Raw genomic sequence first — 24,059 nt, 5'->3', positions numbered from 1 at the left:
ATTTTCTTGCATGGAACTTTACGCGTAATGGTGTATTTACCGTTAGATCGGCATACCATCTACGAATGGCTTTGAACAGAACGAGGACCGGACAGCCGGAGTCCTCGAGTTCGGTAGCTATGCACAAAGGATATTTGGAGCTGTGGGATACAAGTGCGCCGGGCAAGGTCAAAATTCATATGTGGCGTATGATCCGCAACGGGCTTGCTGTGGGTGCAGAACTCATTCGACGTCGGATCAAGTGGGGCGTTTTTTGTGTTGTGTGCGCCCGAGAAGAAACTATAATGCATAGATTTTGGGGCTGCCAACATTCAGTCATGTTCTGGGAGTTGTTGAGGGCACAGGTCGGTTTGGTCTTGGAAGAACCACCGAGACATATTCAGACTCAGCGAGCTCTAGCATCTTGGTTGCTTGACTGGTTTGCCCGGGAGAAGGACGATGAGAAGGAGGTGATGCTTCAGGCGGCTTATAGCCTCTGGCTGGCACGGAATGAGGCAAGGGACGGGCGGAAGATATTACAGCACATGAAATAATAGCTACAGTGCAGGTGCAAGTTGCAGAATGGAGAGCATCTCACGAGACGAGGGCGTCACAACCGGAGCCAAAGACTATTCAGCGATGGGTACCTCCTGATGCTGGATGGGTAAAGATCAACTCCGACGGCGTGGTCTCCAGGTACGGGGAGAAAGGAGGAGGTGGAGCGGTTCTTCGCGATCACCAAGCGACGTTTCGCGCTGGACTGTGCCATTTCTTCCCAAATACTGTTGATCCTGAGATGGTCGAGGTGTTAGCTTGCAGACAAGCCGTTCGAATGGCGATTGATCTAAACTTCAGACGGGTGCATGTTGAGCTTGATTGCCTGACTTTGGTCAAGAAGCTTAACGACTCGCAGAAGAATTTGTCTGCTGCCGGTCCCTGGGTGGAGGAGATTAAAGCGATGCTTCGTTCTATGGAGGAGTCCAAGGTGACATGGATTCATCGGTCTGGGAATGTAGCCGCTCATAAACTAGCAAAAGTAGGGGTAGGGGAGAACCGTTTGGAGATTTGGGTGGGCTCGCCACCAGACTTTATTTTAGATGTAATTTCAGACGAGATTCCTAGCTACGGTTAAATAAAGTGGCATGATTTCCCCTAAAAAAAGAAGGATACAAAGCGAACCACACACACGTACACGCCAAAACACAAGAACAAACCACAGCTAGAAATCTGCAGAAAGGACCTTCAAACAAACAAAATAATCACACCCTCATGCATACATATAAACCAGTATGGACGTTCCTGTGTTGATGTTGTAGGACTAAAATTCATATTGTACATTAGATACACAACAGATTACATACCTCAATATGTGTGTATAAATATCCTGATTTGCTGGCCTATTGAGCTGGACGAAAGCACCTGGTCGTGGCGAGGCTCTGCCAAAGCTAGCAGGACTCGTCTACCGAGTACATCGCTGAAGGTTGGGCGCACGTACTAGTCGAGCCTCGCACTACAATCCATCATGTAGTGTTGACCAATAGCAAGCAAATGTGCAAGAGTCTAGCGTCGACGCTAGGGAGAGGAGGCTTCTCCGTCTTGTTTATAATATCAAACCATGTGTATCACGAATTAATTAGGGTAGGATCCAGGAGGCTTGATTTGCAGAGAACGAACTCACGGCCAGTTAGATCGACGTAAAGGCAGCGATTGCAATTTGGAGAAAAAAGTGTATGTAGCTGAGAGGAGGAAGGCGAGACACGTGGGATGGACAGGGAATCAGACTGCTATTGTTAAGGGTACTTGTACAACCCAAAATCCACCGCCGATGAAGCCATCGGTGAGCAGCATAAGCAGCTTGTAGGGAATTGCCTTGTGAGGGTCATGCTTGTATGGGCTGACAGCTATAGGGATATGCCCCGCACTCCTCTCGCTGAGGGTCTCCTCCGCCATATCACCAAGCGGACCGCCGCCTCGGGGGCCTGGAGCAGCTTGTAGAATAGGGCTGCGCTGTCCGTGGCTTGAAACTCCCCTGCATGCCGCCATAGTCCGTGCACCACAACACTGCCCCTACGTGGTCTCGTCAACTGAGGCCTTCCGAGCGCCACCACCTAAGGACCGGACGCCAAGCTACGCGGCGCGACGACGCCTCGTCGACCAGCCGAGCTGCTCCATGTTGTCCGCACATTCAAACGCGACGGCAACTGCTGCATCTCCATCGTCGAGGTCGTGCATTCCATGCATTACGACCTTTACCATAATGACAACGACTACATCGTCTCTGCTAGGACGGTCTGGCGAAGGAAGACGGAGGTGAGGAGGAGTCGGTTCGTGTTCATGGCGGCGGCGGCGTATATGCATCCATCGTCTCTGCTAGGACGGCCTGGCGAAGGAAGACGGAGGTGAGGAGTCGGTTCGTGTTCATGGCGGCGTCCGCGTATATGCATCCATCGTCTCTGCTAGGACGGCCTGGCGAAGGAAGACGGAGGTGAGGAGTCGGTTCGTGTTCATGGCGGCGTCCGCGTATACACATCCAGGAGAACATGATCGTACTCGTATTTTTTTACCATACTCGTGTTCTTTTAATTAATACTAATATAAGGTCAGCCCAGCGGGTGCTGTAAGCGTCGAGACTCATGTCTTTCCTTTTTATATAAGGTCACAATCCAGCCCGTGCATTTCTCCTCCAGGCCGAGGCCCAAATAACGTTGCAGCGAGTCGTTTCAAAAACAGACCGCGGATTAATACCACCTTGCATATCTCTCTACAAATTGTAAAAGCGTACTCCCCCCGTTCCATTTTATAATGCGTATGATTTTTTCTCTCAGATTCCGAAATGTAGTGCGTATATGCAGCAGAATGCTCGTTTGGACAAAAGTTACCCCTACTAGAATCACAGGACATGCAGCAGCACTAGGCACATGGATAAAGACTAACTATGCATGCAGGGCTATTTTAGTCCAAAGTACAGCTCCACCTCACGCATTGGTATAAACGCTACATGCAAAGGCGCATTATAAAGTGGAACAGAGGGAGTATTATATAAAAAGAAAGCGTATTGTGACGGTGAACCCGACAAAGTCAATCCATGCTTTATTTTATATATATATATATATATATATATATATATATATATATATATATATATATATATAGGGAAAGACTAGCAAAAGTGCCCGTGCGTTGCAACGGGAGAAATAAATTATCACCCCTAGCGCCCCCATCCCTGTTACCACTTCTTTTCTTTGTCATCATTGTCGGTAACGATGTCCACTACACGGTGAACATTCCACGTAAGCTTGGAACCAATAAAGAATTGCATCACCTGCATGGACAGACCAGCGAACGCTCGCGTTTGAGATCCCGGCCACATGACCCACATCTACACAATGAAATACTTGTGCCTTGTGTTTATGTTATCTGATTTTACATCATATTAGTTTAGTACCAATCCGTGAAGGACACAAACAAAAACTAAATTTAATTTTATTTTAAAATGATCAACACTTTTCTGTAGGGTAACACGATCAACGCCAAAACACACTGGAGGTTGTGAGTTTTATTCCAGTAACGGTCAACTATTTTTTGCCTCATCTCCTAAAAGGGGTGGTGGGTTTGATTTGTTGGGCCAGGTCGCACGGACATGTTGGGAGGGCATCGGTTCTTTTTACTGGTGGAACATTACGCGGGCGAACGTGGCAAAGGCCAAGTGGCCCAAGACAGACGATTAGTAGAATAGCCTAGCTCAATATGAGGAAACACCGTGGACATACGAAATAGGAGGACTAATAATATTATACCTCCATTTATATATTAAAATTACTATATATGCCTGTGGGTTAAAACGGTTGAAACATTTGACATAAATTTAGTGAGGATTGTATGTGCAAACATAATGTTCAATGTGCTACAAATTTGGCGCAAATTTAGTAAAGATTATAAGAGCAAGGAAAACATAATGGAAGAAAAAAATGACATGAATTTAGTGAGGATTAAAAAATGCCACATCATTTTTACTCATAAGATGGCATGGCAACCTGCCATTGATTCCCGCACCTCCTGTTAATTAGTTTTTCTTTCTCTTTCTTTCCTTATATCATGATGCCCACATAATTACCGTCCATTTCCTTCCTCTCTCTTTCTCCTTCCTTCTTTATTTCTCATGCAATTATTTTTTCTTTTTTGCTAGGCCTGCTAATTACTCATGCGATTAATATGGCACCCACATAATTACCATCGATTTTCTTCCTTCTTTATTTCTTATTCAATACATATTACCTTTCTTGCCGGCTCCACATAATTACCATCTTCCTTCTTTATTTCTCATGCAAAGAATGTCTATTTCCTTTCTTTATTTCTTTGCTTAATTTCCAAAGCAGCTTCTTGATGCCTGACAACCTAAAAATTGTATATAAACTGGTAAAAATTAATGTAAAATAGCAAGGTGGGACTATTTGACAAGTAAACAAATATGAAAAACAACTTCCAGCCTGGTCCCTTGTCCGTCCAGTGGGCCGCGGCACTCGTACATGCCCATCACGACCGTGCCTGTTGATCTCGGCCCGAGTACGCCTGTCCTTTATTCTTAAGGTTCCAGACGCCCAAATTAGCAAGCTTAGGAGCCTAGCCTTAGTGGTCTGCTGCGCTGCAATCTATACATGGCAGACCATGAATCAAATCCCAGCGGCGTCAACCATATTTTTTCAGCGAATCAGCCACCTACGGAATTAAATCAGACGCGGCGAAATAGATAGAGCGAAAATTTAGTACCACCTCGAATATGTTTTAAATTCAAACTGAAAGCATAAAATCACAGGAAGAAGCGTATTGTGACGGTGAACCCGACAAAGTCAATCCGTGCTTTATTATTAGGGAAAGATAGCAAAAATACCCGTGCGTTGCAACGGGAAAAAAATTCTTAGATGCCTAGTCCAATAAGCATGGCTACATCCCACATCAAAGTCCTGTATTTCAACACCAACACTAAGAAGAGTGTTGATGTATTATGTTCTTATTTGCGTGGAAAGCAACTAACAGTAGCGCCAGCGTGTCAAGACAAACACGAGGGCGGCAAAACATGAACATCTTTCAATTTCTTACAATAGTAGCTTGAATATCATGGAGCACAATTCAAATGATTGTTCATTGATCTATTAACCACAATAGCAGAATATATTAAACTGAAAGGTTTTTTCTACAGAGTAAGTGTCAAAAAGGATTCTTGCGGAGTGAAGGTTAGTGCTCACCATCAAGTCGCCAGGTTCCATATACAACTACAACTTGTTGGTGCAGGCTTTCACTCTGCATCTGAACCTCCATCTATCTTTCGGTCATGGTCATATTTTAGTATAATTAGTTAGAACCACCAAGTGAGCTTTAATTAACTCACAAGCTTATAAATAAACCATAAGCTATACTCAAACATACTTTAGGAAAGTGAAAAAAAACATGCAGGGTGAACAATACAACTAATGTACCACGCCAAATTGATTTCAACAGGGATCAGGCCAACCTTTACGGAACAGGGACCAGGTTGTTGTGCTATATCTTGCCAGTGGTCCTCATTGGTAGCAGTTATTGTTGTCAAAACATCTGTTACTTGCAAGTTACTGCAAAAAGAATTTCATATCAGCATATGCTTATTGTTACCCTTTTCTGAATATACAAACGTTGCTACATGTGTCACGGTCTTTAGTTAAATTTATTAGGCCAATTTGGCAGGATACACCCATTACGAATTTCTACTAAATTGTGTGATCAAAAGAGCAGGAAAATGAGGGACAATACAAAGTATAGATTCTACATGATGGTCACCCTTTGCGAGCTACTCCCCGCACCTATTGCATCTACACGATTACATATTTTGTGTAGATATTAGAGTATGTCATGATTCAACTATCCTAAAGACACATGTAATTCGAATTTTTAACATGTCCTCTGTTAAATCTCACACCAGAAAGAATTGGTAATATGGAGACAACATCTTCCTTATATGAACATTTGGAAGCATACACATCATTTACAATGACCTTACAATGTATTTTTAATCCAACTAAGAATTTTAGAAAATACCTAACCTAAGTACAGTCATATGAATGATTTCAAATCCATTTAAGCTTAACATCTAGCAGAACAGAGTTTCAATTAGACTATTTACTGTACATCCGGAAAATAAATTCAAAGATTTAAGGAATCATATAGCAATAAATGAACAATCGAGCAATTCAGGTCACCTCAACAAAAAATAAATAAGAGTGGTTTGAGCAGTTATGTATGCATTAAGCAACTACCTCCAAGTAGTCAACACTTTCCAGCATGTTCAAGTAGTCAACACTTCCCTGCGGACATACAAAAAAGGAATCTTGCGAGTTCAGTATCCATAGCTCTAACACGCTCTGATGAAGGGTAGTCAAATCCCTCAGCCAAGAGAGATTACTAAACTGAATGTTATCTCTGTAAGAACATAATTACATGATGCTTGTATGCACTTTTGACATGATCATGCTTATGCCCCTAAACATTAGCCAAGTTCATGCACTTCTTGTCACATGAAGAGTGGATATTCATTAGCCAAGTTAAGAAGACTACAAAATAACAATTTTTCTACAGAACTATCCATGTGGATTAAAAAAAATTGTACTATCCATGTGGATTAAAAATATAAGTATGGGGGTCTCTCTTCCTATAGAAGCATCAGGCGGAGATGCTAACGAACGATGTGTGCTGAAGGCCCGATCCACCGTCTTCAAGGCGGATCTCGAGAACAGTACGGTCGGCGAGCAACACATTGACGACATGGACACGGATGTACTGTGTATTAACGGTCAAACAATTAAATTGATAGATGCACTTCACTGTAAATCAGGTGCTATGCTTACCAAATAACAATAAAAATCCAAAAATAAATTGGGAACTACTGGGCGGTAAGGGAAGACTGCAGATTCAGCTCCTCATTGATTTTGCTACAATTTGTGTATTGTCAGTTTTTGCACGGAGAAGATTCAATCATGTACGAACTAACCTTAAAGTTTTTGTGTACGTCCTAGTGTGTCAATTTTTCCAGATCAACAGATCGAATCAACACGCCCAGCTGACAGGTAAGTGGAGAGGGAGCTAAGAAGCCAGTCAGGGCCTCAGGGGAGCAGCTGCACTAAACTAACACTAAATAACACATTAACACTTACCTGACCATCAGACTCCTGAAATCAGATTCCTTAAAAGTGTAGCTCATCAAAAGTACAATATGCACACAAGATCCACGATCATCATAGTACAATATGAAAGTCAGATATCAAAAGTACAATATGGACACAGGCATCCTGAGCCAGATTCCCTCCTTGAACGTCAGACTACATGGGGTCCGTGATCTATGAAATACTCCTGCTGCTTATCTACATAAAAAATGAAAGCCTTGAGTTATCTGCTTATTAATTTTTTTCAAAAAACATTGATGCTCCATTAATATTAATATCTAATAATAATTGTTTAGAATAGCAGTCAGTGCATGAATGAGAATCAATGGAGATTGGAAGCCAGTCTACAAGCCTAATTGCGTTCGTCAATGAGTTGCATCAGGACCAAAAACTTCTTTATCAGAGATTAGCTGTAATAGCATCGGGGGTGCATACCTAGATCAACGACAGAAGGGCAAGAGTTAGAGAGTTGTGCTCCCTGGGCCAGAACCATATATGCGTAGGTGCGCTTGCGCACAGCAGCAAAGAGGACAAGAACAACAGCAAGCCTCCGAAGCATGGTGGCGGTGAAAATCCTGAAGGTGTAGCCGCAGGAAGGACACATACCGATTTTTTTTTTTGAACAGACATACCGATTATTTGGACGAGGGATACCGAGCAGCACAAGCCGCTGAAGCATGGCACCAGGGAAGGATCCGCCGATCCGCGGAGCAGGCGTCCGTGAGCCATGGTTCTGACGGCTGTTGCGGAGGCTGGCAAGTTGCGATTTGTTTGGGGCGACGTTTTCTTGCACTTCTCCTGTTTTTTGAAGCTTCCTGATGTCACATATGAATGAAGCTTATGAAAATTAGTCCGACGCCCGGCGGCGTACATGAGGCGGTGATCGATCGCCCGTGGATGCAGCCCACGAACGCGGGCGCGCGGTCAATGCTCGAGGACGAGTTCGTCGTCTCCCCGACGAAAAAGAGGTGGAGGGCGGGATGATCCGTTGCAGGGGTGATGGCGGCGCAACAGCGAGGTGGCTGCGCATCAGATCCGGCCGGTGGGGATGGCTCCCAGCTTTGGCGGTGAGGCCAGGGCACCGGAGTTGGTCGGGGACGAGCGCCAGCGGCTGTTCCTGCTACGGGACAGTGAAGAGAGAGAAATATGAGAGAGAGAACCAGAGAAGAAGGGAAGGAAGAAATAGAGAGAGAGGAGGCAGGCAGAGCGGCGGCGTTGGGGTCGCGGGATCCTGCACGTCGCCGGCGAGCGGCGGGAGCTTCCCCCGGTGGCGGCTCAGGGTGGCGCGGGCGCACTCGGGTTCTCCTCCCGAGCGGGCGTTCGTCTCCCGCTCTTGAGCGTGTAGGAAGGCTGGGCGCTGGGGGCTGCGGGTGTTGGTGGTGCTCCGGCGTTGGGCTCGCCGGCCGGTCGCCAGAGGCCGGGGACGACGCTGGTCCTCTCCTTGGGAGGGCTTGTTCGATGGAATAGATGTATTTATTTGTATCACAAAAAGGATTGAAAAGTGGAAGATTGGACTAAAAAGAGAAAGAAGACAGGGTTGTATCAAAGAAGAAGAGGAAGGAGACCGGGTGTCCTTTGCGGACGAAAGAAAGAAGGAGATCGATTGATGAAATAACAAGAAGGAGACTCGGTCTCGCCCAGCCCAATTGAGACGCATCGAAATAGCCCAATCTAATAAACGCACGGAAAACAAATAAACGTAAGGAAAACAACCTTTTTTGCGGATGAGATTAGTACCACCTTGGATATAGAAAATAAATATAGACGTGTTGAAGAAAAAAAACTGAAAGCGTAAATTCACGGGAAAAAGCGTATTGTGACGGTGAACCCGACAAAGTCAATCCGTGCTTTATTATATATATATATATATATATATATATATATATATATATTATATATATATATAGTGAGAGACTAGCAAACATGCCCGTGCGTTGCAGCGGAACAAAAATAATTCATCCCTCATACGCCCACTCGGCGTCATCAACAAATCCCTTAAAATCTTTCACGATGCTGGGCGACAAACAACATGATAAGTGGTGTTGCACAAAAACATAAATATGAGGTGATTTTTGAAATGTGCTCAAGATGTTTTCAATTTATTAGACAACAAAACTATCTACCTACTTACCGCTATCTCTTTACGCCTTTGTTGTCATTCCTCCTTAGTGCTGCCCAATAAATATTGCATTAGGATGAAAATAGAGAAGTACATTTTAGTACTCGACGATAACTTGTGCATAAGGGCATTATTTTTGACTTGTTGATATACGAGTTTGCAACTGTAATCCAAGTGAAAATTTACCTTAGTTGCAAGCATATTAGACATTTGAAATCTACATATTTTTCCGAGGAATTTTCGTATGTAACATGTTCGATTTCGAGTTAGGTTTTCAAAGATATCAATATTTCAAAAAGTATTTGAATCTACCCGATAAAAAAAGTAAACAAAAAGAAGGAAAATGGGATTTTAGAAAATGTTTGACATGCATGAAAACAGCATATTTGAAATCTGCACATTTTTCTGAGGAATTTCCATATATAATATGTTAGATTTTGAGTTAGTATTTGAAAGATATGAATATTTTAAAAAGTATTTAAATCTGCACGATAAAACAAAATTTGTATAAAAAGGTAGAAAAGTTGGAGTGTTAGGAGTGCTCTAGCCAATGGAGTACTACACATCAACTGTTCATTACAGGATCGCTTGTTTATAAGGCAGAGTTTGGCGCAACGACTTAGGGAAAACGAATAGTTTTTTTCCTCATTTATAGGTGGCATTGTGTGTAATATGTGACAACTTTAAGGGCGATTTACATGACATACCGTCAGAAGCAATATCCTATTTATTATTAGAGAAATCTAAATATATATATCTCTATCTTTGTATATATCTGATCTGTATATATATCTGTATCTGTATAAGGAAAATCTGTATCTGTATCTGTATCTATTTATTATTAGGGTATAAGGGAAATCTGTATCTATATCTGTATATGTATCTATTTATTACGTAGGATAGGGGTATAGATATAGATATAGATAGCAAAAAAGTCCGTGCGTTGCAACGGGAGAAAAATATTTTGTTCAATGTTGTCTGGTGTGTCCGTGCATTGTCATGGAAGCACACTCTCATATGTGATGCCATCAAGGTTCGTCCTAACCAAAAACTAAATTATCCGTGTATCTATTTATTACGTAGGATAGGGGTATAGATATAGATATAGATAGCAAAAAAGCCCGTGCGTTACAACGGGAGAAAAATATTTTGTTCAATGTTGTCTGGTGTGTCCGTGCATTGTCATGGAAGCACACTCTCATATGTGATGCCATCAAGGTTCGTCCTAACCAAAAACTAAATTATCCATTTGTTAAAGTATCATACATGCACAATACATGCATTTGCCTATATAAAGAGATGCGTAGTTGAATGACCATACATTGCTATGGTGAAAATTTGCTCACATATTATATTGTCATAATTGATTGACATCGGAGGCCTCCAATTATGTGGCTCCCTGTGATAAGGTAGTGCACTTCTGCGCTCGCAGGAAGCCTATACTTGCATTGCACACACGCACACCAATTTAAGCTTAGCTAGATCCAGCGCAGGAAAAATTGTACTTCCCAAAATTGGGTAAAGCTTGTACTCGTTGTAGTGGCCCAACGTAGTACCAGCCAACATGATAGAGAGCGACAGATCATGTCACCTCAAGTTTGTTTGGCAGCCCACAACATGTATATAGAAGATTCATTAGCCTGGTTTTCCTTCCTTAATCTTCTGTCATGATATTTGAAATGACTTCCTGATACTCGAGAAATTTAAATACCTATATAAATTGGGAAGATTGAACTTAGGAAAGCGCGGTGGGACTATTTAAGAACAGAATCAACCTTTGTTGTAACAAATAACAAAAGCTAGCTCGGGTGGCTCAGCCGTTATGTGTCGTGTGTTTGGTTTTGGGTTCGAATCCTCTCACCGACATGTGTATTTTTGCTTCAAAAAAAGGATAGGTGGGCTGGATTGATTGGGCCGTAGCGCATGGGCAGGCTGGTATGGCTTGGCGGTGAAAATTTGCTCACATATTATATTGTCATAATTGATTGACATCGGAGGCCTCCAATTATGTGGCTCCCTGTGATAAGGTAGTGCACTTCTGCGCTCGCAGGAAGCCTATACTTGCATTGCACACACGCACACCAATTTAAGCTTAGCTAGATCCAGCGCAGGAAAAATTGTACTTCCCAAAATTGGGTAAAGCTTGTACTCGTTGTAGTGGCCCAACGTAGTACCAGCCAACATGATAGAGAGCGACAGATCATGTCACCTCAAGTTTGTTTGGCAGCCCACAACATGTATATAGAAGATTCATTAGCCTGGTTTTCCTTCCTTAATCTTCTGTCATGATATTTGAGATGACTTCCTGATACTCGAGAAATTTAAATACCTATATAAATTGGGAAGATTGAACTTAGGAAAGCGCGGTGGGACTATTTAAGAACAGAATCAACCTTTGTTGTAACAAATAACAAAAGCTAGCTCAGTTGGCTCAGCCGTTATGTGTCGTGTGTTTGGTTTTGGGTTCGAATCCTCTCACCGACATGTGTATTTTTGCTTCAAAAAAAGGATAGGTGGGCTGGATTGATTGGGCCGTAGCGCATGGGCAGGCTGGTATGGCTTGGCACGAACGAAACGATGGTGGACGAAGGAAACTAATAACGTAGGATATTTAGGAGGCGTATTATGACACATGAATAGTACCACCTCGGATGTAGAAAATAATATAGGTGAAAAAACTGAAAGCATAAATTCACGGGAAGAAGCGTATTGTGACGGTGAACCCGACAAAGTCAATCCGTACTTTATTATTAGGGATAGAGGGATAGACTAGCAAAAGGACCCGTGCATTGCAACGGGAGAAAAAATTAATGTGATTCATTGTGGCACAAATGCCAATTAGAGAATAAGTTTGCTGATGACCAAAATGATGGTTCAATTAACAATATAATTCTTTGTGGTGCTAGTTCGAAACATGCAACGTCGATCCTAGTCAACTAACCGGGTGAACAACTTTATCTTTAACCTAGTAAATATGTCCGTGCGTTGTAACGGGAGAAAAAAAACGTACAACCTAAAAAACATCATATCAGATGGGCTGCATTGCAACATATAGGAAATAATTAAATATGTACTTAACACCTACTCCCTCCGTTCGGAATTACTTGTCTCGAAAATGGATGTATCTAGAACTAAAATACGTCTAGATACATTCATTTCTGCGACAAGTAATTCCAAACAGAGGGAGTATAAAACAATCTATTTATACCTCTCAAATAGCACGATTCTACATTTCTACATTAGATATGAACAAAACATCACCCCACTTGTTGTGACTAAACATTATATAGCATGCAAGGACATACACTATGTGATGCCACTTGATTGAAACAAAATGAGAACCAACTATACGTATCTATCCCATGGCACCTACAACACTCCATATACACGACTCTTCAGCAATATTCCTAGCCGTAACGTTTGGTTTCTATGCGTAGGTAGCTCAGTTCCATAGCTTATGTAAGAGTAAAAGAAGGGAAAGCTTCACCAAAGAGGTACATGATGTGAAGAAACTCTGGTTCAAGAGAGCAAAATGAGGACAAAGACATTAAAGTAATATATTTCTATCCGACGACAGAGAGTAATAAAATATAATCATAATAATTTGGCTATGCAAACGAACCAACGTCATGAAGAAATTTCACCCCATGAACTATTACAAACAAAAAGCTAGTATTAAGACCAAGTATGAATTATAAGCAAATAAATGACATGAAAAGGAAAATCTGCATGCAGGTCTGTTGTGCGTGGCCCACTTTGTCCTTGGAAGAGGAGCTGTTGGTGGACACTGCCTGTGCCGGATTGCCGTCGAGCTCGGCCCACCGGCATGGAAATACGCCTTAACTTGGCCGCCGTGCTAATTCCTCTCATAAAATTGAACATTTGGAAATAAGATGATAGAAGGATTTATGTGATACTGTATGTTCAGCAAAAGTTTATTAAATTTGGGCATAACTATTCTCCCAAATAAACTTGTCACGAATCCAGCTTTTGGCATACATAGAGATAATAATTGAAAAATAAGAATTAAAATTATGAAAAACAGATCAATAACAATGGAACATAAGAAAAGATATGGCCGTTACAATATTTCTTAAGGAAGAAAAAATAGCATATCAGTATAAGAAGTTAATCTTATGGTAAATGCAACAATGACTAAGTGAAATCAGACAGTATAAAGAGGGTGAGGCAATTCAGACGGTATTACCATTGCACTCAGTTAACCAATGTAGTGGGATCACCAATTCACACTCCCGCACTGGGGTTGTGCATAAAAGAAGTTCTGCATTAGGCATGCAATAGTACTGGACCCAGCTTTTGTTTACTCCACTGGGTAAATTAAGCAAGTGCGGGAGATCTTTAAGAAATTTAAGGCATGTGGACCTTGCTCCATCCAGTTCCTTCACAATAGAGGATATAGATTGTGCACAAACAGAGTTTTGAAACCAAGGCCCCGTTTTAAGCCCTCACCAGTCAAGTATACGTCACACAGTAGGCCACCAAAATCATCTAGCATGTGAAGCAATGTAGATTTATTTATTTATCAGTTATGACACTATCACAAGAAAAGCACCATCCATGAAGGTGAACCCACAAATCCGTTATGCATTTTTTCAGAGCTACTGTGGTCGGGTGAAATTGCTTCTTTATGAAGTCTAACTTTCAAAGAAGCAACATACATTATAATGGTCTGAACTTCAGTCTATGATATAATCCAACTGATAAATGTGCAATCTAAATTGATGTTAGCCTGTGAGATCAACTCAGCCAATGAAATGACATTGAGAGAGCCCACATACAGTGGTGCTTTGAAGGCTGCTACAGTAGGGAAAGTGTGGTGGCTAAGTTGGTACTAATGGTGGATTCATGTAGAAGCACCTAAAAACAATTAATATTGCAAATTCGTACCTCTACTTGAGCATGGGCGCACGCCACTCCAGCGAAGTCGGCGAGATTGAAAACCTCAGATGCATCAATTTTTTGTCGAGGGAATCGGGTACCTTTTATGTCAAAGGAGGGCAGTTCGGGTGTAATCCGCGTCAGGCACGCCGTGCCTACGTGCTTGAGCAGTTCTCCTGCGCTGACAAAGCAGGGATCTGATCCGAATCTTGGTAATCTCAATCCCTTCAGGAAAAAGCCGACCACTGCATCAAAACAACCATGTAAAGATTTAGATTTTTCAACAACATTAGGTGAAAATCTACCACGAATTCTACAGGTAAAAATCTGTTAATCTGTAGATCGAACACAAAGGCCTTTATATTGTTCTCCCTTAATTTCTTAATGGCTTCCTCAACGGATCCTGGAATAGGATAATCAAGTAGTGTGATCATCAGAGCTTAACATCTCAAAAATGATGAATGCATAATTAAGAAAGTTTAAGCGAGAGGCAATTCAAACTTGCATCATTTTGGTTAAACCTTCTTAGTTTGATGTAATTGGTCTTTGAGCCATCCTCTGAACAAAGAATCTCGCACATCATTGACCTCATTGGGTTTCAAGTATATATTTCTGTCCCGGCATCTACTTTGTATTAAACTAAGATGAATGGGTAAAAACAACTCTTGCAGTCTCAAGTAAAAGAATGGAATCATTTCTTCTGAAGGAACTACAAAAGAATGGTGAGCAGGAGCTTACTTCAAAACAACATCTATGGTGTCGTCTCCACTGAGAATAGTCATTTACTTAGCTTCCTCGAGGATCCCTTGCAAGAATCAGTGCAAAGATTGTTGGGCACTAAAAAATTAATTACGCAACATTCAAGTAGAGACCGAAAAGATATCAAGGCACTTATCAGAAGACATGCAACCTTTAACCATGATAAAGGAACACCCTTTCATTAACACTGCATTTGATAATGAAAATTATTGGTAATAGCCCGTGCATTGCAACTGGAGAAAATAAATAAATCATAGTCCGTTCCAGAATATAAGGTGTATTGATTTCCGTGGAAGTCAACCATTTAAATGTTTGACCAAGATTATAGAATAAAATAATAACATCTGCTATACCTAATAGATAAAACATGAAACTACTTTTCATGATGGATCAAATTATATAAATTTCATATTGTGAATATGTATATATTTTTCTAAAAGCTTGGTCAAACATGCACTCATTTGACTTTTGAAAAAACAAATACACCTTATATAAAGGAATGGAGGGAGTATAACATAATGGGTAGTCAGCTAGGTATAAAAGATTTTCATTAACATAACAAATCATATAACATCTAGCATCATCATCATGAAGATAGTTCATCAAAAGTTCACACTGAAAAACTTCCATTTAAGCGAAGAATTCATCATCATAATCAGCGGCAGAAGTGTTGCGGGCACACAACATCAGGCTTGTCAATATTTACATGTCGTTTTTGTTGTAAATTTTTTATTGAAGATTTGATATAATAAAACTTGATGGAAGAACTCAAGTTAGTTCATCCAAATTTATTTCAATATGCTATGCACTCACAACAAATCTAGCTTTATAAATTTTGCATGTACCATCAATGTTTGGGCCAAGGTATTAGAGATAATATATTAATGCAAATCATCTGAGGCTTGGAATTTAAGGATATGGAGTTACTGAGTGGGCCTATGGGTGACTCATGACGAATGTCAATGATGTGAGCAGATGTGCTAACAGTCTGCCATGTTGCTCTGGAGTCTCATGGACGCCGGTGGCCACCCAATCTAATTGAAACTCCATACACCTTCCACTCCTCTGCATCAACCATCATGTGATAATTTCATCTACTGGACAGAGAATAAAAGCATGAGCCTGGGTATTTCCATTGTCAGTCTGCTCCACACCACCACATTGGTCAGCTCTTGTACTCTATATGGACTACTACCATATTTCTGAAACTTAAGATTGCACAGATTAGGCCCTTCACGGCTCCCACTTAAACAGAACATCTTTACATCACGAAGCATCATTCTTGAACAGTAAGAAGTTCCAGTTGGATCAAACTAACAACATATAAATACAAATCACATAGTTCTACCTATCATAAATCCAGACCAGATTGTCAAGCAATAGTACAGTAGCAAAAGTACACGCTGAGAATTACAACAGCAAGGGAGCGTGCTACTTCCAGGTTATTTATGATCTGTTCATACAAAATCTAGTACTCATGTTGTAGGATGGCGTTCAAATACTAATTTCCTTTTTCTGAAAAAACAATAACATCTTCTCTGATCTAGAGAGAAGAGATAACAAATAGTCAGTTCACTTTGCAAGAATTTAGAACACACAAATCATCTTTTATCTACTGTATAGGGAAGTACTAAGCAGCGGCAAAACAATCAGTGTCACGAAGATGTTCTGGCTAGCAAGCCATACTTTCCATCAGCACACAGGCACACGCACGCGAGCCGGTACGCACGCAGCAGCAGGCTAAGCACACACCAACACGCACTCATAGCACGCGATCACCTCGGGCGTCCGGCTGCGTAGGTCATGGAGGAGGAGGTGAAGGTGGAGGCGGCCGGCGCTGATCCGCCGGCCCGCAGGCTGCCGGCATGTACTCCGTTCGTCGGAGTTTCCATGGGTCGCGGCAGTGACTTACAGAGAGAGAAACATCGCCCGAGAGTGGATTCTGCCGATCTCATCCGAATTTGGCGACTGCGGAGCGAGGACGGGCGCCGTGGAGTGGAGGGATATAGAGCCGCGGCAGCGGCGGCGGCGGAGGAAACCCTCGCGTTCTCGTGCGGGGCAGAAATTCCAACGACGGTTGAGTCCGGGCTGCTTATGAAAACGTCAAGCCCAGCCCAAGAACGAAACGTTTTTCTCTGTTGACCACTTAAAACGAGGACGGACGGACGAACTATTAGTACCACCTCGTTTATATTACAATTTTGTCCATACAAATCGTAAAAGCGTATTATGACATGAGAAGAAAGCGCATTGTGACGGTGAACCCGACAAAGTCAATCCGTCCTTTATTATTAGGGAGAAAACTAGCACATATGCCCGTGCGTTGCAACGGGAGAGAAAACTCATGTATACTTAAATTTAATGAGAATTGTATGTGCTAGCATAACACCATGTGCTTCAAAGAAAATGTCAGTTTTCCCATTCACAAAAACGACCACCAGGGACAGTAGGATCTGGACGGCTTATTCAAGAATCTAAAACAACTATTTTTAAGAGTAAATTTAGGCATGTTTTCATCGATCAGGGACAGTAGTATTTTATTTATCATGGTGCAATTAATTCCCACCCAATAGAGCCCCCCCCCCCCTACCCCCTACCCCAAACGCACGTCATTGTCCTCTTGTAATTATGCAATGCTCAGGAATTCCTTTAATTATCCCATCAAATATAGAGGTTAATTAGACCCTTTAGCCGGCCATATATAGGGTCTCTTGCGCACCATGCAACGTCATTTGATTTCCTTCTTTAGGGATCTCACCAATGGCCATCATTTCCTCCTTTAAATTATGCATGCATGTCTCATGAAACTCGTTTAATTATCTCATGCATGTCTCTTCCGTACCAAGAGTAGTCTTTCTTATATCTCATCCCTCGTTATTTCTTTTTGTGACGTCGTTGGGAATTCTTTACTGAGTCTTGAGCCGTATTACTGATGCCCCAGAAAACTTGAATACGTATATAAATTAGAGTGATTTGCTATTAAATAGCGATGTGGAACTATTTAAAAGACGAACTAACCCATACTTCTCAGTGCAATGCAACTTAGTTCAGTTGGACGTGATCTAGAATTGCTACATTGGAGGTCTGGAGTTCAATTCCAGATGAAAGCTTTTTTAGCGTTGTTTTTATACATGGGCTTGCCGGCTTCAACGGGACAGAGCCTGGGCCGTGATTTTTTAGCGTGGTTTTTATAAACGGGCTAGTATCAGGTGGGCAGGCTCAACGTGGGCTGTGTGTGACGAACGGACCTAAACGGACTGGATTTGACGTGCAAAAACAACTCCTACGTACGTACATGGAGCGTCCCGTACCACCTTGCTTATATTATATCTTAAATAGAAAATCACCTAAGCGGGACGAAACCAAGAATATCATCTTGCTTTATTATGACGCATTGTATAGATATAGATCCAGTACAGCGTACGTGCTGGGAATGGAATACTCGAAATAGTTCTACACCCCAAAAAATAAATGCCAAATGCGTAGACGCGTCGGGCCTCGCTGCAAATTCGCACGCAAACGTTGGCTCAAACTGGAAGGCCGAGGTGCGCAGGTGAACCGAATGGATGGAAACCGCGTCGCAACGGATGAAGGATGACGTGTGGATCGGAAGCGGAGCCGTGTGATGGTGTATACGCGATACGCATGACCGTCTTTTGGCCCGGAAAAACGGCGTCGCTCGCCGGCCGGGAGTGATCACTTTCTCTAGACGAGCGTAGGAGACCATCCGCATGTGCAGTGGCGGAGTGTGACCAAAATATAGGAGGGGAACATATGTAAGGGTAACTAACAAAAGGGTCCGTGCGTTGCAACGAGGGAAAAAAAATCACACGTTGCTAGTCTCATAAACATGGCTAAAGACCCCACAGATCCACGTCATCTGTGCATTCAAACGTGGTCAATCCTTAAACGAGTTATCATTGAACCGCACCTGCGCAAGGCAATGATTAAAACTTCAAAAAATAATCTTGTTGAGTTGAACGTGACGGCTGGTCCATGCACCATCCTTCGTAAGGATTGTCTACAATCAGGAGCGAGAAAACACCACCAAATACTTTCGTGGAATTTCTAAAGGTAACACTGCACTTGTATATATGAAGTGAACTCATGCCACAATAGTAATATCCTCTGCCGACCACTCTACACCTGCCAAATTAAGTTCATCTATGCATCACAGAGAAAAGGAATTTGAATGATGTGGGGATGCTACCTTGGATACAACATGGTCGCCTCTGCTATGTCTGTGTCTCTAAATTGAATATTATTTCTGCAATAAAAATAACTTAAAATACCAGTGTAGCAACTGCAAGAATAAAAAATTCACATTGATACTTGCCATAACCAAACAGATACAACATTTTATTTTGAAACTATAGTAATTTAATACATCAGTATTCCAATGCCTGCGCTGTGAATACTTCAGTTACTAATACCAAAGCTTTCTAGTTTTGGTTTAGAAAAAAGAGATGTTGAGATCTTTTTCAAATACTCCAAAAATACCACGACACTGGAACTTCGGTTTATGAAACTACTGTATTACATGATGGCAAACGCGTCAAAGAATTAAAAACCGTGGTTTAAAAAACTGAGCAGCCAAACATGGCCTAAAGCATTGTCAAAACACACTCTAGCAGAGCATCAAAAGACCAGGAAAAGAATCTACACTTCATCCAATGGAAAGAAGAAAAATAAACTAATGAAAGACAAATAATAGCTCAGCTGATTCCCTATGTATTGAACTTCAGCACAAGCATAGTGACGGTATGACAAAATTTTACATTCTAATCTAATTAACCACTTCCGGATCCGCCTATTTCTGATGTACACATCAGCCATAATTAAACTACAATGTTGTTGTCATAATAAAAATGAAGAAAATGGACAGGAGCAAGATCGAACAAAAGCTGCTTCAGCTATAGCATCTGGGATTTTGCTACATACACACAACAACAAGCTGAATCACGAATGAACAATATGATAGGTATCAGATAAGCCTCTAATTGAATTGGAACACGATGATTTTTATCATTTTTCTAGAGCCCAAATTGTTAATTAGACCCGCTATACAAACGCAACATAACACAACATTGTTTACCAATAGACTTTTGGACTGCTTGATTAAAATCAAAACCACCAGCAAGAAGAACAGGGAGGTGAAAAGAAAGATGAAATCATTACAAATAAATATCAGTATATCTTTACCTAATGATTAATCTATTTAGTTACCTAATTATGAAAAGCCATGGCATGACTGGTTGCACAAAGGGACTGAACAAACTTCAGTTCTTACAGTTATGATTTTATCTTTCATAACATCGTTCAAGATACTATGCAAATAGCATGCTTCGAAGAGGTCATGTCATTATAAATTATGATTAGTTGAGAAATGGGTCGTCGAGTTTGCTATAGGTGTATGCGTGGGCGTGCACCCAGCCTGCTACCCATGTTCAAGCCCTATGCTCTGCAGTGTGTGTTGACTCAGGTAATAGATAATGTGTCATATACCGACCCAGTACAACAGGTGCTTAATTGTAGCTCCACCTTCTCGACCTATTCACGTGTATATCATAGATCAAACACGAACCAATAATCATAAATCCAAATTCATGTGCATCAATAGGAACAAAGAGGATTAACTAACTCCTAAATCTGGCAAGTACAACTCAAAGAGGTGCTTGCTTGAGTCTATGCCAACAGACAAAGTTTGCAAAATTGTTCATCTATAGTTATGTCTTGAGAACAACAGGATTTATTAACCATAAGTAGGTCTAGCACTCAAGTTTAGACATCCAGTATCTACATTTCGACATCCATAGTTGAGTCTCGAGAACAAGAAGATCTATTAACCATAAGTAGGTCTAGCATTCAAGTTTAGACATTCACTATCGATAGTTCGACACAAATTTGGTGTAAAATTGGTACCCAAGCTTACATTTCCGTGTGACGCCCGGATAATTAAGCTACAGTAATCCCACGTTAACGATGCCACGTCACCCCGTTTACTACTGATAAACTCTCGATAGTTCAGAACCGAAACAAATTCAAAATTTAGGTAAAAGCAAATAATAAAAGTTTACAAATATTAAAACTAAAATGTTCGGAGTGAGCCAAATAGTCCATATTAAATATTGGCGAAGAAACCACACTTTTGTAAAGTATTTAACTGCACTATAGTAAGTAAAAACAGCAGCAAAACAATTATTTAAATGCTTTTAAATACTAAACAAATGTTAATCTAGTTTATATAATCACCAAACTTTTTGGAGTAGGTGGCCTATGCTATTATGCTAATTTAGGAGTAGGGGTTGTATTTTTGTAAACTGTTTTGCTAACTAAAATAAATAAAATAGAAAAGAAAAAAAATAGAAAACAAAACAAAAGTGTAAAAGCACAGGCCACTGTGCACTGGGCCAAGTGCACAGTGCCTGGCCCGAGCCTCGGCCCACTCCAGCTGGTCCGGCCCAACCCCTCCCCGGGTCGTCTTCCCCCCCTGTTCCCCCGACCGGGGTCGCAACAGGGGTGAGCCCCGCCGGACCGCCTCGACGACGACTACCCGGAGAGGATAAGGCCGACCCCTCCCCTCGACGCCTCGGCCTCCTCCCCACCTACCTCCACCAACTCCCCTCTCCATCTCGGCCTCTCTCTCTCTCTCTGCCCCCCCTCGCCCGAGCGAGATCGCCGCCGAAGCCTCGCCGTAGGCGTGGCCCCGACCACCGTTCGTCGAGCCGCCGAGTCCCCGAGCTCCCTCTACGTCGTCCTCGTCGACCCCGCGCTTCAGGACGAGCTGGGGTGCCCTGCAGCGGCCGGGTCAAGCTTTTCCCCAACCTCGGTCGCCGCCGCCCGCCGCGATTCATCCCGCCTCCCCTCTGCGCTCCCGTTCACTCGAGGGCCTCCGTGTGCCGCGCCGTAAGCCTCCGCCCCTCCTCCTTCCTCTGGTTCCTCCTCATACACCGTAGATGGCTCGCGGTGCCGCCGTCGCCATTGCCGCATGCGGCCTCGTCCGCGAGCTCGTTGCGCTCACCCCGTCCATCTCCGAGCCAAGCCGTGGCCTCCATCGAGTTGCCGGAGGTCCGTAGAGCCCGCTAGCGTCGTTTGTTAGCTAGAACGCAGCCCGTAGCGTGGTTTTCGGAGATGCCCGTAGTCCGGCGCCGCCCGCGGTCGTCGTTGAGCTCCACTCCGGCCACCCCCGCTCCGGGGATCGCTCTAGATCGACGCGGGACGATCTACTCGTTCGAACGCCACCGAAAACGCGCGGAATGGTGCACCGTGCTGGAAATCCGAGCAACTCCGGCGAACCTCCGCCGCTGGAATGGTCGCCGGCGTGATTCCGGCGACGTCACCGACGTGGCACCCGCGTGGCACCGCCTGGGCCACTGACTGGTGGACCCAGGGCCCCCCTTGACTTGTTGACCGCGGTCAATGTGCTGACTGGGTGGCCCCCAGCCACTGACATGCGGGCCCCCCCTCTGTTAATTAGTCTAACAATTGTTTTTATAAATAAAATTAATTTGTTAGATTAAACACTCACTGACATATGGGGCCCACCCCTCTAATTAGACTGTTAGTTTAGTTTAAATTACTGTTAGACTAACAGAGGCTGACATGTGGGTCCCACTGGACCCACCTGTCTGGTTTGACTGGTTAGCCGACCTGTTGACCTGCTGACGTCAGCGTTACCTCATGCTGATGTCATAATTCATTTTTTGCTAAATTCAGATAATTCCAGAAATTCAAATAATCTTTGAAAATTCATATCTTTTAAACCGTAACTCGGATGAAAATGTTCTCTACATGAAAGTTGCTCAGAACGACGAGACGAATCCGAATACGCAGCCCGTTCGTCCACCACACCTCCCTAACCTATCGAACTCGCAACTTTCCCCCTCCGGTCCGTCTGTCCGCAACGCGAAACAGCGGGAATACTTTCCCGGATGTCCCCCCCTTTCACCGGTACCACCTACTGTCGCGTTAGGACACACCTAGCACCGCTCATTGTCATGTCACGCATCGTCATGCTTATGTTTGCATTGTATTTACTGTTTCTTCCCCCTTCTTCTCTCCGGTAGACTACGAGACCGACGCTGTTGCTGCCCAGTTCGACTACGGAGTTGACGACCCCTCCTACTTGCCAGAGCAACCAGGCAAGCCCCCCCCCCTTGATCACCAGATATCGCCTATTCTTCTCTATACTGCTTGCATTAGAGTAGTGTAGCATGTTACTGCTTTCCGTTAATCCTATCCTGATGCATAGCCTGTCATTGTTGCTACAGTTGTTACCCTTACCTGCTATCCTGCTGCTTAGTATAGGATGCTAGTGTTCCATCAGTGGCCCTACACTCTTGTCCGTCTGCCATGCTATACTACTGGGCCGTGATCACTTTGGGAGGTGATCACGGGTATATACTATATACATTTATACATGACACATGTGGTGACTAAAGTCGGGTCGGCTCGAGGAGTACCCGCAAGTGATTCTGATGAGGGGGCTGAAAGGACAGGTGGCTCCACCCCGGTAGAGGTGGGCCTGGGTTCCTGACGGCCCCCGACTGTTACTTTATGGCGGAGCGACAGGGCAGGTTGAGACCACCTAGGAGAGAGGTGGGCCTGGCCCTGGTCGGCGTTCGCGGATACATAACACGTTTAACGAGTTCTTGGTATTTGATCTGAGTCTGGCCATTTGGTCTATACGCACTAACCATCTACGCGGGAGTAGTTATGGGTATCCCGGCGTCGTGGTATCAGCCGAAGCCTTCGTGACGTCAGCGACTGAGTGGCGCGCGCCGGATTGGACTGGAACGCCACTAGGCTAGGTCTGCTTCCGGCCGCGTACGCAACGTGCAGGTGTGCATAGGGCGATGGGCCCAGACCCCTGCGCGCATAGGGTTAGACCGGCGTGCTGACCTCTCTATTGTGCTTAGGTGGGGCTGCGACGCGTTGATCTTACGAGGCCGGGCATGACCCAGAAAAGTGTGTCCGGCCAAATGGGATCGAGCGTGTTGGGTTATGTGGTGCACCCCTGCAGGGAAGTTTATCTATTCGAATAGCCGTGTCCCTCGGTAAAAGGACGACCCGGAGTTGTACCTTGACCTTATGACAACTAGAACTGGATACTG

The 24,059-nt window shown here is 43.2% G+C and overlaps 2 long non-coding RNA genes across 12 annotated transcripts; both read right to left on the bottom strand.

Annotated features, from left to right (window-relative positions):
* Window positions 1–3,177: 3,177 nt before the first annotated feature.
* LOC123078376 (uncharacterized) lies at window positions 3,178–8,777 on the bottom strand. 11 transcript variants are annotated; one of them, XR_006437401.1, is made up of 5 exons: window positions 6,267–8,777; window positions 5,223–5,585; window positions 4,460–4,628; window positions 4,255–4,374; window positions 3,178–3,301 (listed from the first exon to the last, which is right to left on the bottom strand). It is a non-coding gene; the product is annotated as an uncharacterized lncRNA (long non-coding RNA). The 11 variants fall into 11 exon arrangements; XR_006437395.1 differs by having other exon boundaries at window positions 3,180–3,301; window positions 4,255–4,628; XR_006437397.1 differs by lacking the exon at window positions 3,178–3,301 and having other exon boundaries at window positions 4,207–4,374.
* A 4,044-nt stretch (window positions 8,778–12,821) lies between these two features.
* LOC123078375 (uncharacterized) lies at window positions 12,822–17,049 on the bottom strand. Its single transcript, XR_006437392.1, has 2 exons — window positions 14,926–17,049; window positions 12,822–14,432 (listed from the first exon to the last, which is right to left on the bottom strand). It is a non-coding gene; the product is annotated as an uncharacterized lncRNA (long non-coding RNA).
* Window positions 17,050–24,059: the final 7,010 nt, after the last annotated feature.

The sequence above is a fragment of the Triticum aestivum genome, chromosome 3D (genome assembly GCF_018294505.1).
Source record: "Triticum aestivum cultivar Chinese Spring chromosome 3D, IWGSC CS RefSeq v2.1, whole genome shotgun sequence".
NCBI classification, from domain to species: Eukaryota; Viridiplantae; Streptophyta; class Magnoliopsida; order Poales; family Poaceae; genus Triticum; species Triticum aestivum.
This window is presented reverse-complemented; position numbering and strand designations above follow the sequence as displayed.